General features: G+C 46.3%; 1 protein-coding gene across 3 annotated transcripts in view; it reads left to right on the forward strand.

The window, feature by feature from the left end:
* Nucleotides 1-8,660: 8,660 nt before the first annotated feature.
* CREBRF (CREB3 regulatory factor) overlaps nt 8,661-14,526 on the forward strand; it is a 44,023-nt gene continuing 38,157 nt past the window's right edge. Inside the window, exon 1 of one of the 3 annotated variants that reach the window (XM_016211242.2) lies at nt 8,661-8,744. The gene's annotated coding sequence lies outside the window, so the exon portion shown is untranslated. Of the gene's footprint in view, nt 8,745-9,796; nt 10,263-14,526 lie in introns of those variants that run through there. The other 2 variants (XM_016211240.2, XM_016211241.2) reach the window with 2 other exon arrangements.

Genomic DNA, 14,526 nt, shown 5'->3' on the forward strand with positions numbered 1-14,526 from the left:
TAGGTAAGGGATCTGAGCCCGGACGGGAGAATCTTGCCCAGTTTAGCGCAGCTGGTTAGAGCAGACGGGGAGGATCCTTGTGTTCTAACTCCCACCGGCTCGCTTGTTGCGTTGGCCAGGAGCCAACTCTGGGTCTCGGCTGGGAGGGGAGAATTCTGCCTTTGTGGGTGACCATGCTGTCTCCCATCGGAACAACTTTCTTGACCCTTAATATCTGTCATCTAAGAAAGCAGTGCTGGTGGTTACTGTGGCCACATAGGATGCCACAGTCTCTCTGAGCCCTGACCGCTGGGGCAAGTGTGACCAGCACAACTGTGTACCTGGATTCGCAAGGCTGGCTCTGCAGTCCATTGTTGCTGGGGATCAGTCTGGAACCCTCCCAGCTCCCACCCCGGACTGCTTTCCATCAGACCACCAATGGTTTTGCAGCTGAGCCTCATGACATCCCTAACGTTGAGTGCCTCATGACATCCCTAAGGTTGAGTGTTGCTTTTGCCTATCTTGAGTTCAGCATATGGCAGTCACTCCAGGGAACCCACAGCATGGCAGACCTCAGCTGTGGCCCGCCTTCAGCCGTGTGGATGGGGGGCTCTTCTCATTCACGATCATGGTTTTTGCCCATTTCCAATTCAGTGGCATAGTTGAAGGCAGAGGTCACAACCCTGGCTGATCCAAATCTCTGAGCTCTTTCTCATTCTGTCACTTTGAACCCATCCATTTTTCTGCCTCTCATTTGCTCTAAGTTAGACATTGGGAAATAAACTGGATTGTGTTGCTTTTCACACTTGGGCTTGCTGGCCGTCTGGCGGGATCTGATTCCTGAGTGTGATGACTACCCAGGGATGGGAGCACTGAAGGGCTTGGTGCTGTGCCCGGGAGGTTTGATTGCCCCCAGAAGAGGACGTGTGGCTCAGTAAGCTGCCTAGAGAGGGAAAGGCCCTAATAAATTAGGCAGCAGCTTGGGCCCAAACCTAGACGGTGCTCTCCAAACCCTGCTGGGACTTACTCCTAATGATGCTCTAATGGCCTCAGTGTAAAGCCTGTGAAGAAAAGCTCATTTTCTAGCCAAACTAGAGAGCAAAGACTTTCCAGAAAGATTGACTGCAAGCTCCTAAAGGCCAGGTACTGTCTGTTGTCACCTAGCTACTACTATTGTTGAAATGAGGGAATAATGGAATCAACCCAGATTTTGTGAGGGAAACTCAGTAAGATTCCCTTGCCCAGGGTCACTTAACCCTTGAGCCTGTTTCCTCATTTAGGAAATTCTTGAGAATATTAAAGGCAATTAATAGGTAAACTCAGATGCATGTTTTCTCCTTCCCCCACCCCTAATCGCTGACCTATTCATTACAGCATGACCCCGAGTCAGAGATGGGTGTTTGTGTATCATTTCCTTTGATAGTCCCTTTGCTCCGGGGCTGGCCTGGGCTCAGACTGGAAGGAGCTCCATGCAGCCCTTTAAAAGGATTCTGGAGAGGTCCCTCTCCTCCAAAGCCTGTCCAGGTGGACATGGTGTGGCCTCGTGGGACGATCATTAGACTAGGAAAAGCCCTAGCTTTGCAGTCTTATGCCATCACTCACTAGCTGTGTAACTTGGGGCAAATAATTTCATTACTGAGCTTTAGTTTTCTCATCTGTAATATGGGGATAATACCTACTGTTTCTGCTATACGAGGTTGTTACCAAATGAGATGCTGATGGTGAAGATGATTTGTAAATCATAATACACAAGGGATATTTTCCAAAGAAATGACAAAATCCCTGGAACCCACTGACCATACTTGTTTTATTTTATTTTATTTTTGACTGTACTTTCCTATAAAGATATGCCCTAGAGGGGCAGCCAACTGATTTTTTTTTCCTACATCTGGTTTCCCTTTTGTACTTGGGTTACAGAAAAGGTAACGGCATGTACCAGGCTCCGGGCCTGAGCTCTCACAGGGAGATGGATCTTCTTAGAAACAGTCATAGATTACAAGTCTGGACCACGTCCTTCCAGGTTCCACTAGCTCTTGTACCAGAATGGGAGTATTCTTGGCATGCTTTTGAAGATGGAGGTTGCAGGGTCATTGGTTTCTTACATTGTTTTTGTTGTTTTCTTCAAACAGAATGACGTCTACACCCTTATCACTGACCTGACAGTTATTACAGGTCATGCTGCATCCAAATGAAGGGGTGCATTTAGTAATCCCCCCCCGAATATATGCCTAAAGAAGAGACTGAAAAGACAGATAACAAAACTATTTAACGTTGTCTCTGGGTGGTAATTGCAAATGATTTTAATATTCTGATTTTCAGCATTTTCTCTAGTGAAAATGTCTTTACTAATGAAAGATAATATTATGTTAAGAGAGAAAAAAACGGGATTTTAAACTTAGGTATATAGCACAAATCCTGGTTGGAAATAGACCAAAATGTTGATAATCATTGTTTCTTTTACAACTTTATGTGTTTTCCAAATTTTCCCCAAAGACTATGTATTACTGTTATAATCAGACAAACTGGTGGGTTTTTTGCTGGGGGAGGGGGAGAGATGGGGGGGAATCAATACCATTGTTAGTACTTCCTTCAAACACATACCACACACACACCCTGTTCTTAAGAGTGATTCAGGGTCAAGGGAAGTGAAGTCAGCTAGATTTATTCAAACACTGAGGCTATTCTGAATCAATGAAAATTAGCGTGTTCACACAGCAGTTCTGATAACTGTTTTATTGTGCGGGGCAGAGCACAGAGCGCACGGCTTATAAGACTGACTTCCCTTTGTATAGGTGCTCAAAGCCACAGCACCGTGAAATGAAAGGGGAGCATTGATTTGGATTCTACCCACATAGAAAAGTGGAAGCCTGGGGTATTAATGTTCGGGGGTGCCGCATGGGTTAGAAAAAGCCCACTGTTCTTCCACTTCCAACTGCTCTAAGCAGGTCTTTCATTCAGGCTGTGTCGCTGCTTCAGTTAAAACCCCCTCCTTGTGAAATGTATTGGCCCTTTTTTCCCCAACTCCTACTCCCCGCTCCCCAGGCCAACTCCCAACAGGAGTATGCTAGAGGCTCAGGATGCTCTGCCACTAATACCTCCCTCTACCTGGAACACCTTGCACCCTTCTCAACTCAGCCGCTGACCCCAGAGTCAGGCCCTGGTGGTGCTCTCCCACCAACTCCCTCCTCCGCAAGTTGTGACCCTTCTGGGCTCCTTTGCTTATTTCTGTCATCACTACTGTATAATTTACAGGTGTTTTTTCCCCTGAGGCTACAGAAACCTTTGCCGGATAGGATCTCTGGCTTATTCAAACATTTGATCCCTGCAGCCTTGCACAAAGTAGGTGCTCAATAAGTAGGTGCTCAGTTTGATTCCAGCCCTGTGGGAGGCCGGCCTTCACGTGGAGCTACAGCAGGAAGGAGCTGCAGTCAGCCCACCAGGACTCCCTCAGTTAGAATCTTCCTGGCTTGAGCCTGAGTGACACCGCCCCGGTTGGCAGGGAGCAGGTGCCCTCAGGGTGTGTGTGGAAAGGCAGGCAGCCCCACAGGAGGCCAGGCACACTGAGTTATGGGGGCCCCCTGGTACTGCTCCTACTAACAGAATCCACAGTTGGCGTTCAGGTTTATGTGCTTTATGTCTCATTGTGACTAGTGTGAATGGAGATACAGAATATCACACCCACTTATACATCTCACTCTGGCTGGGCTTTGTGAAAACAGGATGACACCTCGGAACTGGTGGGCACCACCCCTGGTTTTGCTGTAGCAGGAGGGAAATTTGTGACCTTGTGAATTTTGGTGGGAGTGAGGGTGGGGGGGAGCTTTAGGTACAAAAGGCCGTCCAACTTCACCTCCATTCTCTGAATTTTTTAGTATTACTTACTTTAGCACTTTCTCTGGATGGTTTACTTCCTGTATTTGGAAACCCGGCTTCACAGTTTTACCCCAGCTTGGGTCCTTTGGAGTGTGTGTCCATTTGTAGTTCAACAAACTGCTATCATGGCCCTAGGTCTTGGTTCCTGCTGCTTATCGGCCTGTTCCTCCACTTTCTGTTTTTATCGCCCTACTTCTGGCCAAACCAACAAGAATGTCCCATTGTACCTGTCCTTCGGGAGTCTTTCCTGCAACAAGCACGGGATTGTTCTCACTGCCTTGGCTTCCTGGTTTGCTATCAGTTAGAGTTGCTGATCCTAACTGTACATTCAGCTCAGTGCTGACAAAAAAACAAACCAAGCCAAAAAACAAAACCCACAGGAACCATTAGTTGTCTAGAAGTTTTCAGTCTTAGTGAGACAGACGAAACAATTTGGACGGGAATGCTGCTGAAGACAGTGGGATCCTAAAACGGCCCAGTTGCTCGCTGCCTTTCCTAGCCGGGCTGCATTCCCTTCTCTGCTGCTGCTCTTCTCAGAAGCTTCCAGTCACATCCCTCCTGGGAGCCACTGGAGCGGGAGGGGGAGCTGACACTGTTGAGCACCTATAATGCATCAGGCCCTGCATTTAATCCTCAAAATCAACCCGTGAGGCAGGTTATGACTGAAATGGAGAAGCCAGGTTAGTAACTTACCCAAATAAGTTGGGAAGACAATGGCCCTGAAATACATGTCATGTTCTCAACAACCGCCAGCACCACCCCTCTTACAAACTCTCTTGTATCGTCGGCTTTCCATGTCAGTCTGCCTCACCAGGTCCTGAGTCCCTCCAGGGCAAGGACTGTGTCTTCACATACACATTAGACACTCCAGAAATGTTGGTTTATTTCTCTCGCTTCCCTTCCCCTAGTCATTGCTAAACACAGCATTGCATACGCTGTCTCATGATGTGCCTGCATGTTCCACAATTCAAGGATATGTTAGTGCTTAGGCAGTTTAGCTTAATTGAGGAAATGATGTCAACACACATGATACGAATGTTACAAAGCAAGGGATGCATTAGGGCTCAGCTGGGTGGTAGAGGAAAGGAGAAGAGTGAGAGCAGAAGTGGTGGGGTAGCGCTGGGTTTTGTGAAGGATGTGGGACCTCGAGTCATGGAGGACCAGCAGGATTTGGATGTTAATCTGTACATTCAGACCGCAAGGGGAGGTTAAGCTCCCATCCCATGGCAAGCCTGGCGCTGGCTAGGGAGAGTGTTAAAAAAGTAAATGACACCCCGGCCGGGTGGGGCTCAGCAGCTGGGCGTTGGCCTAGGATCCAGGAGATCGAGGGTCTATTCCAGGTCGGGGCACATGCCCGGGTTGCGGGCTCCATCCCCAGCAGGAGGTGTGCAGGAGGCAGCCGGCCAATGACTCTCTCATCATTGAGGTTTCTTTCTCTCTCCCTCTCCCTTTCTTTCTCTGAAATCAATAAAAACACATTAAAAAAAAGTAAATGATAAATAAGGGATCAGGTTAAATAAGTAAATGATAATAAGCTAGGGAAGGGCCTTTGGGCCTGGACTTGGTGTTTCCTGGGAGAACTAAGGGCCTGAAGCCCAGAGCTGCACATAAAGAACACTTCTGCCTTCACCCTCCTGAGACATCAGGGGCTAGGAGGAAGTGAGCTTTCTCCTGCCCCAACGAGCATCTTCTAGGGGATATGAATGAGGGATGGGTGCCAACTGCAAGCCATCAGTTAGCATGTCTTTCAGACTCTCCCTCAGCAAAGCTCCAGTCTGCTCAGGAAAAAACTCAGTTTTTATAAGTGTCAGGACACAGCTTTTCCTGCAGATCTTCCAGCTCTGAGTTAATCTCGGTTCTGAAGCTAGGAAGTCTTAATATATCACACAGGTCCAGCGGGTCTGGAAAGAAAACACTGCGATTCAAAAGGATAAGCGCTCATGTAGAAGACATGGCGTGAACTGCAGGCAGGTCTCGGGCTGGCGCTAAGAAGAGTGGCACGCATAAAGCGCCAACTCTAGGTCATAAAAAGGTAGGGCCTGTGGCAACTGCTTTAATTTTTTCCAGGAGAGCTCAGCGGTCAAGTTAGAAGGATTGTAGAGAACATTCAGTTGTAGTCCAGATTCCTGCTGGTGATGAAACTGGAACACAGGGCCAGCCCCTGGCCCTGGATCTCTTAGTTGGTCAAGCTGAAATTGGGGTCTTGGGTCCAAGAACAGTGTTCCAAATACATCAAGGTTTAAAGTAGGTGAAATGTCTGCATATACAAAGACTATTTCTGGAAGGATATAGAGTGTGGGTAACTGTGGTTTCTTCTAAGGGGGACATGGGATGGAGGGAGATTTAATATTCACTGAATACCTTTTTGTACCTTTTGAATTTTGTGGCATGTATATGTTACCTAATCAAAAGAGAAAGAATTTAGTTTTAAGGATTCAGTGGAGTCCTGAGTATTGCTTTGTTTCCCTGTTGTCTCATGTTCATGTAAAACATTTTCCTGACTCAGGCTGTCTCAGCATGTAAATGGTTTTGCAGGAGCAAGGTTAAGCACTTCGGAAGTGGCAGTGGCAATTGGTTACTACTTTGTGGCTAGAACAAGAAGAGCCTCCTGAACCTCAAGCCAATGCTATTCCAGAGTCCCAACTTCCTGCCAACTTTGACTGTGGCACAATCTGGCAGGATACAACCCAGAGGAACACAATCAATTAGCAGTCAGTGATTTCATTCACTTCAGAGCAGGATATAGTCATTAACAAACCTTGATGGAAAGGTCTCTGTTAGCCAAAACTGTGTCCTTTCCAAGACAACGGAAGATGCAAAGGCGGGAATCCAATGTAATTCATTAGTAAATCCCGTCAATGGTTAGAGCCTTGTGCTAGAAGAATCGAGCTGCTCCTTGACCCAACAAACTGTTGCCCAATAGAGGCAGTGAAAATGTCTGTGTCCAGAGGGCAGTGTAACAATGGAAGAGCTAATCATCTGCTGGAATTTTTCCAAAAATAGTATTTACAAGAGAGGATAGTGTGTGATGTATTCCAAGGAGATTTAATGCATGAATCTCACTGAACGAGTGAGAGAACATGGCTCAGACTTCCCAAGCTAGTTTTTCAATTGGAGCTTCCATTGAAACTCTAGTCGATATGGAAAATTAGAATGTATCTGTAAGACTTAAAATGCTACTTTCTGTACAGTAGGGAAAATACTCATTCTGTCATTGGGTATTGGGACCCTATGGCATTTTGAAGGATACAGAGATGAGATTAGCTTTTCTCTTAGGTTTCTACACATATCTCCCGATTAATATTGTGTACAGAAGTATTATTTTAGTGGCTGTTATACTGCTAAAGTCTAGAGTTATTCTTACTTGCTATTTAGTCCACAGTAGATATTTTAAATGATGTCCTTGAAACAATAATACTATTATTCATTTATTGCTTACTATATGCAAAGCAGTATGGTAAGTGCTTTATATTAATTTTTCCCCTCAATTCTCACATCAACCCCATGAGATACTTACATAGGAGCCTCACAGAGACCAAATAATTCATGCTGGTTCACATGTGGTAGAGCAGGGATTCAAATCCAGGTTGTTATTCAACCACTATTTAATGACTGCCTACCTGCCAGGCATGAAAGGTAGAGGAAAAACAACATAGCTAGTCCCTGCCCTCTTGAAGATTGTTATCTGTAGAAGGCTTTCTGATCCCAAAGTCCATAGTTTTGACACTGACATTGACATTATACTACTTCCCTAGATCTTTGCAAAGAGGAGTCACATTTTCAAAGGCAATTACTGCTAAGATAAAACTGGCATCCTGAAGGAATTTGGCCAAGCATTTCTGCTCCCTAACACAACATTCCCTATGCTTACTAAAATCAGATTTTTGTCTGGGCTCAAAAGATAAATACTGAGACCTTAAGAAGTATAAAGAGCAGTCTGAAAGCACAGGCTGGATCATTTACTAGCTGCCTGACCTTAAGCAAGTAACTTAATCCCTCTAAGGATGGGGTTATTATTTAAACCCCAACTGAAAATTGGTACATTACCATTACATGTGTTTGCAGGGATAACTAAATGAGGTGGTAAGCCCACCCCGTAGTACACGTTCAATAATAAAGGATCGCTGCTGTTATTAATAGGATTAGGGAGCCCAAGAAAACCTCAAGCCCCTTATGAAGGCTTTAAGTTATGTACAGTTTTCTCGAAGGAGCACACAATCTGCTTGATCCCTGTGTCTGGGGCATACGCACGCAATGAGTATTAGTTGAATGAATGAACGAACGAACGACTGAAGGCAAGGTCAGTCTCTCAGTGAGTTAAGAAGTTCAGATGGGTAGGACATTTATAAAACAAAGTCGATACAATCCCCCTCTTCAGTGTATGTCCTCTGTTCCCGAAGACCCCTTCAAGTTTCATTGAACTTAAACTGTAAAATGGGCATACCGACACTTCAAGCCCCACCTCGCAGTTGTGAGATCGGAGGAAACGCTGGACGTGAAAGCCTTTGCACACGAGCATCCACCGCGTGAGTGTGGCGGGGTACCAGAGACGCCCCCGCCCGCGCCGCCGCTGCGGGCTCCGAGCCCCCTCTGCGCCCCCTTCCTGGTTTTTCCCGGCGACCCGCCCCTCCGGCGTCATGTGACAGGGGTGCTCTGCCAGGCCGAGCTTCTGATTGGCGGGGATGCAGAACGCCTCGTGATTGGCCTAAAGCCGGCGGGCCCCCGCCTCCCTCCTCCTCCTCGCCGCGGCCCACGTGAGGGGGGCGAGTCACGCGATTTCCGGGAACCCGTCAGGAAGGACATAAACAAAACAAACCCGAGGCAGCATGGAGAGGGGCCGCGGCCCCTGCAGCGGAACCGGACCCAGCTCCTGAGCCGCCCCACACCCACAGGTGAGAGCCGCTGCCTGCCGCCCGGAGCCCGCAGGGGCCTGGGCTGGAGGACGACCGGGCGGGGGGCGGAGGAGGGCCGCTGGCCTAGGAGGCAGCAGCGCCGGGGCTCTGAGCCGGGCCGGCGCGGGGCGGGGGCCGGGACCAGGGCCGAGTCTGGGGGCGCGCGGGCCGCAGGCTGCCGCCTGCCGGTCACGGGGGCTCCGGCCCCCCTCCCCCACCCCGGCCCAGGACGGTTATATAAAAGCGCGGGGCGGCCGTAGAAAGGACCCACGGGCGGGAGGCAGGCTAGGTCAGGGGTGGGCAGCGCCGGGCGTGCGCCCTGTCGGGCCGCCCGGCCCTTCACCGCTGCCTCCGAGCCCGGGGCCGTGGCTGCCGGCAACCGGCCTGTCAGAGAAGCGAGCGGGTGGGAGGGGCCGGGGAAGGGAGGGGAGGCGAGGCTGGCGGGGGAGGAGGAGAGAGAGAGGGGCGTGTGAGGAAGGGCCGGGGCCACGAAGGTTGTAACCGGGCTGGCAGGAGACTAGGAGGCATGGCTGGGGGTGGGGGGGTTCAGGCAGGGGTGTCTCCGGGGTAGCCGCTCCCCCTTCCCGTCCCCACCCCAGCGACAGGCGAGAGGGGCCTCCCTCCGGGGATTTGTTTATATGTCTTCTCAAAGCAGCTTGAGGCGGCTGGGAGGCGTAGCCCTCGGCGCGGAGTGGCAGGCCGTGCCGTCCAATGGAGCAGGCGGACGGAGGCAGCCTCGCCAATGGACGTGGGGAAGGCGGTGCCTCGCCCCCCCACCCCAATTGGTTAGGCTGTGCCGGGGGTGGGCCGGGTGGTGCGGCCATGTTAGATGGGAGGGGATCATTGGTGGTGGGTCACTGAGAGGGGAGGAGACAGGGCAAAGGGCGAGGGAGCCGGGCCGGGGGCGTTTCGGGTGTCCGGAGGCGAGTCGGCTCCGACCAGGAAGTAGCTCAGGGGAGCCTGGCCCCGACCCGCCGCGCTCCCCACCCGAGCAGAGGAGGCAGGGAAGTACCGAGGGCAGTCCAGCCGCCCCTGGGGGTGGTTCCTGGGACTGGATGGAGCTCAGTCTCTGGATTCTCCCTCTTTCACGGCCCTACGCTTCCTGACAAGCCCGGCCGCCAAACCCTGTAATTGCCCTCCTTTAACCCGAGAAGCAAACCTTTTGCTGTTTCTGAGCGGGCTTGAACCTTAGGACTGCCTTAAGAAGGTACTTGGATAACTAGCGGTCTGAATTTCTGCACCAGGCCTCAGATAGAGGCAGGCAGGGAGGAGGAGGAAGTTCTGCTTTACTGGATTTTGCACAGAGAAGACCAGGACTAGAAAAGCAAAGAAAGTTAAGGGCTTGGCGGGGTTTCCTTTTTATTATTATTATTATCAGAATACCCTCTAAAGATCAGGCCCTTCCGTGTTTGCCCCTCCTCACGTTGGTAATTCATGTGAATGAACTTCATGAGCCTTGAGAAAAGTGTTTAGGTTTGAAGGTTTTTTTTAGGATTTTGTCTTGCGAATACTCTGCAGGTGAGAAATAGGATCAAGATCTGACTTATTTCTTTTAAAAAAGCAGAAATTAAGACTTTTATGTAAATCTTGTGATCTGTGGTAAACTGGTTGTCATTTTATTGTACTTTTAAATATTTTCCCCCCTTGTCTTTTAATCCAAAATAGCTAGGAGAAACACCAAAGATGAAGGGGGAAATGGTATGGGTAATTAGAAAATCACTAATTTTACTTTGTTTCATGATTATTTTGGCATCATGTTGACCTTATGAAATGCTTAATTTAGCTTTATGTTAACATCAGCTTACAACCTGTGACTGCATTGGTATTGTCAAGGGTACCAGGCTGTTGATGCATCTTTGGTTAAGCACTTATGGGCCGAAGCAACACACCTTAGATATATCATGCAGGGGCTATTCAAGGGTTGACTGTATTTATTTAGGAATTTGCATTATCTCCTATTTTGTTAACTGGAGAAAAAGAATTGGTAAATAAATGATTTATCAATTCTGCATTTGACATGATTGACTCACACAGTTCTGCTAAGAATGATATGTAAAAATATAATCTCCAATTATTTGATAGACTTCAGTTCTTAAGTATAATTAGCAGCAAGTAAAAGTATTAGCTTGTTTTTTTCTCTTATTTTAAGAATGGCAAGTATATCCAACAGGAGTAATTTGGGTGTAATTCTTTTGTATGACTGATATAGCAGCTTTGGGATTTTTAGGCTAGTAAGCATAGAGGAGACTAAATACATCCAGAAGAAAAGATTTTGGATGCTTTGCTCACCGTCCCAGTCCCTGTATGTCATAACAGGTGAAAACAAACTTCCAAAGACTATGTCCTACTTAGTTTACCTGGTTCATGGTGGGTGGGTTCTTGGATATTAGCATAAGGAGTAAAGGATAACTAATATGGTTCCTGGTGGTGCTTAACTGAGTACGCATGACAATAAAAGTACATTGAACTTGTATGTTGATTCTGTTAACATAGGACAGATTTTAAAAGATGAAGAGAACTAAATTCACCGTTTGCTTTTAAAGTTTAGTTTTTAGTTAAGATTGACAGTTATATGATGTTGAATGAATCTGCAGAGGTTGTTCCGTGTGGGTTTCTACTTGAATATTTTGGGGAAGAATTCTTTTTCACTATATTCAGTGTTCATCTTCCAGGGCAGATAAACTTTTGGGCTAGACATTGGTCAGATCATTGGTTCTGCTGATTCTAATATAGGGGTCAGCAGACTTTTTCTATACTGGGTCAAGTAGAAAGTATTTAGGCTTTGTGGGCCATATAGTTTCTGTCACAGTGACTCAACTCTGCAAACTGTAGCATGAAAACAGTCATTAGACATTATGTTTGGGGCTATGTTCCAGTAAAACTTTATTTACAAGAACAGCCTGTCGTCAAAGGCTGTAGTTTGTCAACCCCTGTTCAAGACATCAGTCATTGGGTTCTGAGAACTTCAATGTTCAGAACATGCACTTGCATAATGTACATATCTCCCGCCTTCAAGAATTTTTATAATTAGAGCACATGGCAACATTGTGTTCTGTATTTTTATTTCATTTACAAATAGATGTTTTCCTGAAAAAAAACATTTAAAGCAAATGTTGGAATATTAAGTTCTATTTAAGAAGTGCATTCTGATTGAAAAAACTTTGGCTTTAAGATACGATACCTAATAACCTTAATATAGTCAAGGGTATGGCCCTATTGAGGTTTAAAAGTGCATTTAGCATATCATTCCTTACAAAACCACGTATAGCTGTTTTAAGAGATGTTAAGTGACTAGTCAACACACTTTTGCTCATATATGTGTCATACAGTTAATTTGGAAACCACATTGATTATGCCAGTGCCTGAGATGTTTGTAAAATTGACTAAATAGGGTCGGATACTTTTTCAAACAAGATCTTAAAAGACAGGTTGCCGCCTTTCTCCTCTCTTGGAAAATGAAGCAGAGATGCCATAATCTAAAAATATTACATAGGCAAATACTTTTCATGGATAGCTTTCCGCTTTGTTTTAATGTACTGTTTTGCCAGTTTTGTTGACGTGAACTGGATTTCAAGTGCAAGCCTGAGAGTTTAGAAAGGAGGTTGTATTGACGTCTTAAAACTGTTTCATCATGTGGCCTGTAACCTTGTTTCTAGTTCTGGTTAACCTACTGTGTGGCTGGGTGACTATGGGTAACTCAATTAATTTGTAATGGTAGGGATTAGTGATGTTCTCTGTCTCACAGATATTGGGCAATTGTTTGTTACGGTGTCCTCAAGCTCTTGTACTTTGAATGTGCTAATACTTGGGGCTGCTAATACTTTAGGATGGTTGGAACCACCACCAATCTGGATTCGATTTTCTCTTAGCTTATTGCTTCTCAGTACTAATCCTTTTAGCATTTGCCCCACTCTTCAGTATTTTTCTACCCATTTAACCGTGAACTTAAGGTCAGAGCTAGCCTGTTATTTCTGTATCCCCAGTGCTTGACACTGTGCCTGACACTTTTTAGTGCTGAATTGTTTAAATGATGCTAAAAACTGCTTATCTGGCAGGTAATAAAGTTAGTCTGCTATTAGTAGAGATGTTGGACTTTTCTTGGTTGGAAGGGAGGAATTAAATCACCATCTGCTCAAATAAAAAACCTTCTTTTAAAAATTGGCCCTTTCTTTTAAGAAGGTTTACATATAAGCTGTTTTGATGATGTCTAAAAATCCCTTGAATTTTTTTGTTAACTTTTTCAGATTCCATTAGTTAGACTTGTTGAATACTCCTTCCAGGCACAAAAAAACCTTGTCCTTTGTCCTTTGGATTTGTCTTTAGCTCTTGGCACCCTGAGTCTCTGGGTGTTTGGCATATGTGAGTAGAATCTCATTTCTTAGAGGTTTGGGATAATTGTGCATCTATATGTCAGAGACCTTTTGGGGGGGGGGGGCACTGTAAAATCATTCTTGCTAATAATTCTGATTCATCCCAGTGGGGAGGGCTAGTGTTTGATGCAGGTGACTTCAGTGGTACTTGGTGACTGCAGCACCATCCCATTCCATCCCCTGCCAAGCCTTGTTTGCCTTTTTGCCAGTTCATGACCTTTCTTCCAAAGTCTATACATATTGGAACTGTCCTCCCTAAACAGCTTTCTAAACTAGTCATTTCCCTGCTAATCAAAGCAACTCTGATCATCCCATCATTCTGTCCTTTTAGTACCAAAACCACGTTTACATCTTTTGTTACAAAGTCATATTGTCGCTTATTTATCTTTGAGTATTGTTGACTTGAAGTTTCCCATGAAAGCGTCATGGGCTTGCAGACTTTTTGTCCTGTTCCAGTTTTCTTCAGATTCTTGTTGAACACTTATTTTCATCAGTAAGGTCTTCTGTCTGTGAGAGTTTAAGGAGCTCCTTTTATTTTATAGAGGAGGTTCCTTCTTTGACTGCTGTATGCCATTCCTGCTGCATTTTGCTTTGTTCTCTATTATGTGTGTGCCATTCACTGAGAAATTTAAAGCATTACAGAAATAAAACTTCAAGAAAGGTAAGGGCGATGTGCTCTTGTTCAAACAGTTCACTGCAGAATCCCTTCAAACAGCAAGGCTTCTAGCATCCTACTTGAGTTGTATAAGATGAGGGACTTGACAGTTTTTTGAATTGCTTTTTAGTAAGGGTTTTTGTTCTTACTATTAAATCCTCTGTTGGAGTTGCCTGTGGACTAGTAGAGGAGACGGGCATTGCGGTTCAACATTATGATAATATTTAGAACACATGTTCTGAAAGTAAGTAAGGAGGACTACTAACTCTGCACGGGGAAGCTGGAAAAGCTTCACAGAAAAGGCAGCATTTGAACTGGGCTTTGAAGACCAGTGAAGGAAGCATCCTCGCTGGTGTACAAGATGTGTGGGATGGGCTTGGGTGTGAGAAAGCTTCGCCTCAGGCAGGAGCGGAGGTGGGGAGCAGATGGACCAGGAGGAGACTACTTCATGAGATTTCAGAGAAAAGAACTTTCTTGCCTCCCCGTTGTCCTCTTAATTCTCTGGGCCTGCTGTCAGGTCTCTGGTCTCCTTTCTCTGTGGCTCTGACTGGTTGGTTGGTATCTTTTCCCCTAGTTTTTAGTTTTACTTTTAGTCCCTCATCAAGGTCTGCTGCACCTCCCTTTTCCCTTCTAATCTGTCAGTACCAGCATGCCTTCGGCTCTGACCCAGCGGGTCCCTGGCCTTTATCTCACCTGTTTTACTCCATTCCCACCTTTACTCCCTTCGGGCGTCTATTTCCTTTTTTGATTTTTGGTT

The sequence above is a fragment of the Miniopterus natalensis genome, chromosome 4 (genome assembly GCF_054644295.1).
Source record: "Miniopterus natalensis isolate mMinNat1 chromosome 4, mMinNat1.hap1, whole genome shotgun sequence".
Lineage (NCBI taxonomy): Eukaryota > Metazoa > Chordata > Mammalia > Chiroptera > Miniopteridae > Miniopterus > Miniopterus natalensis.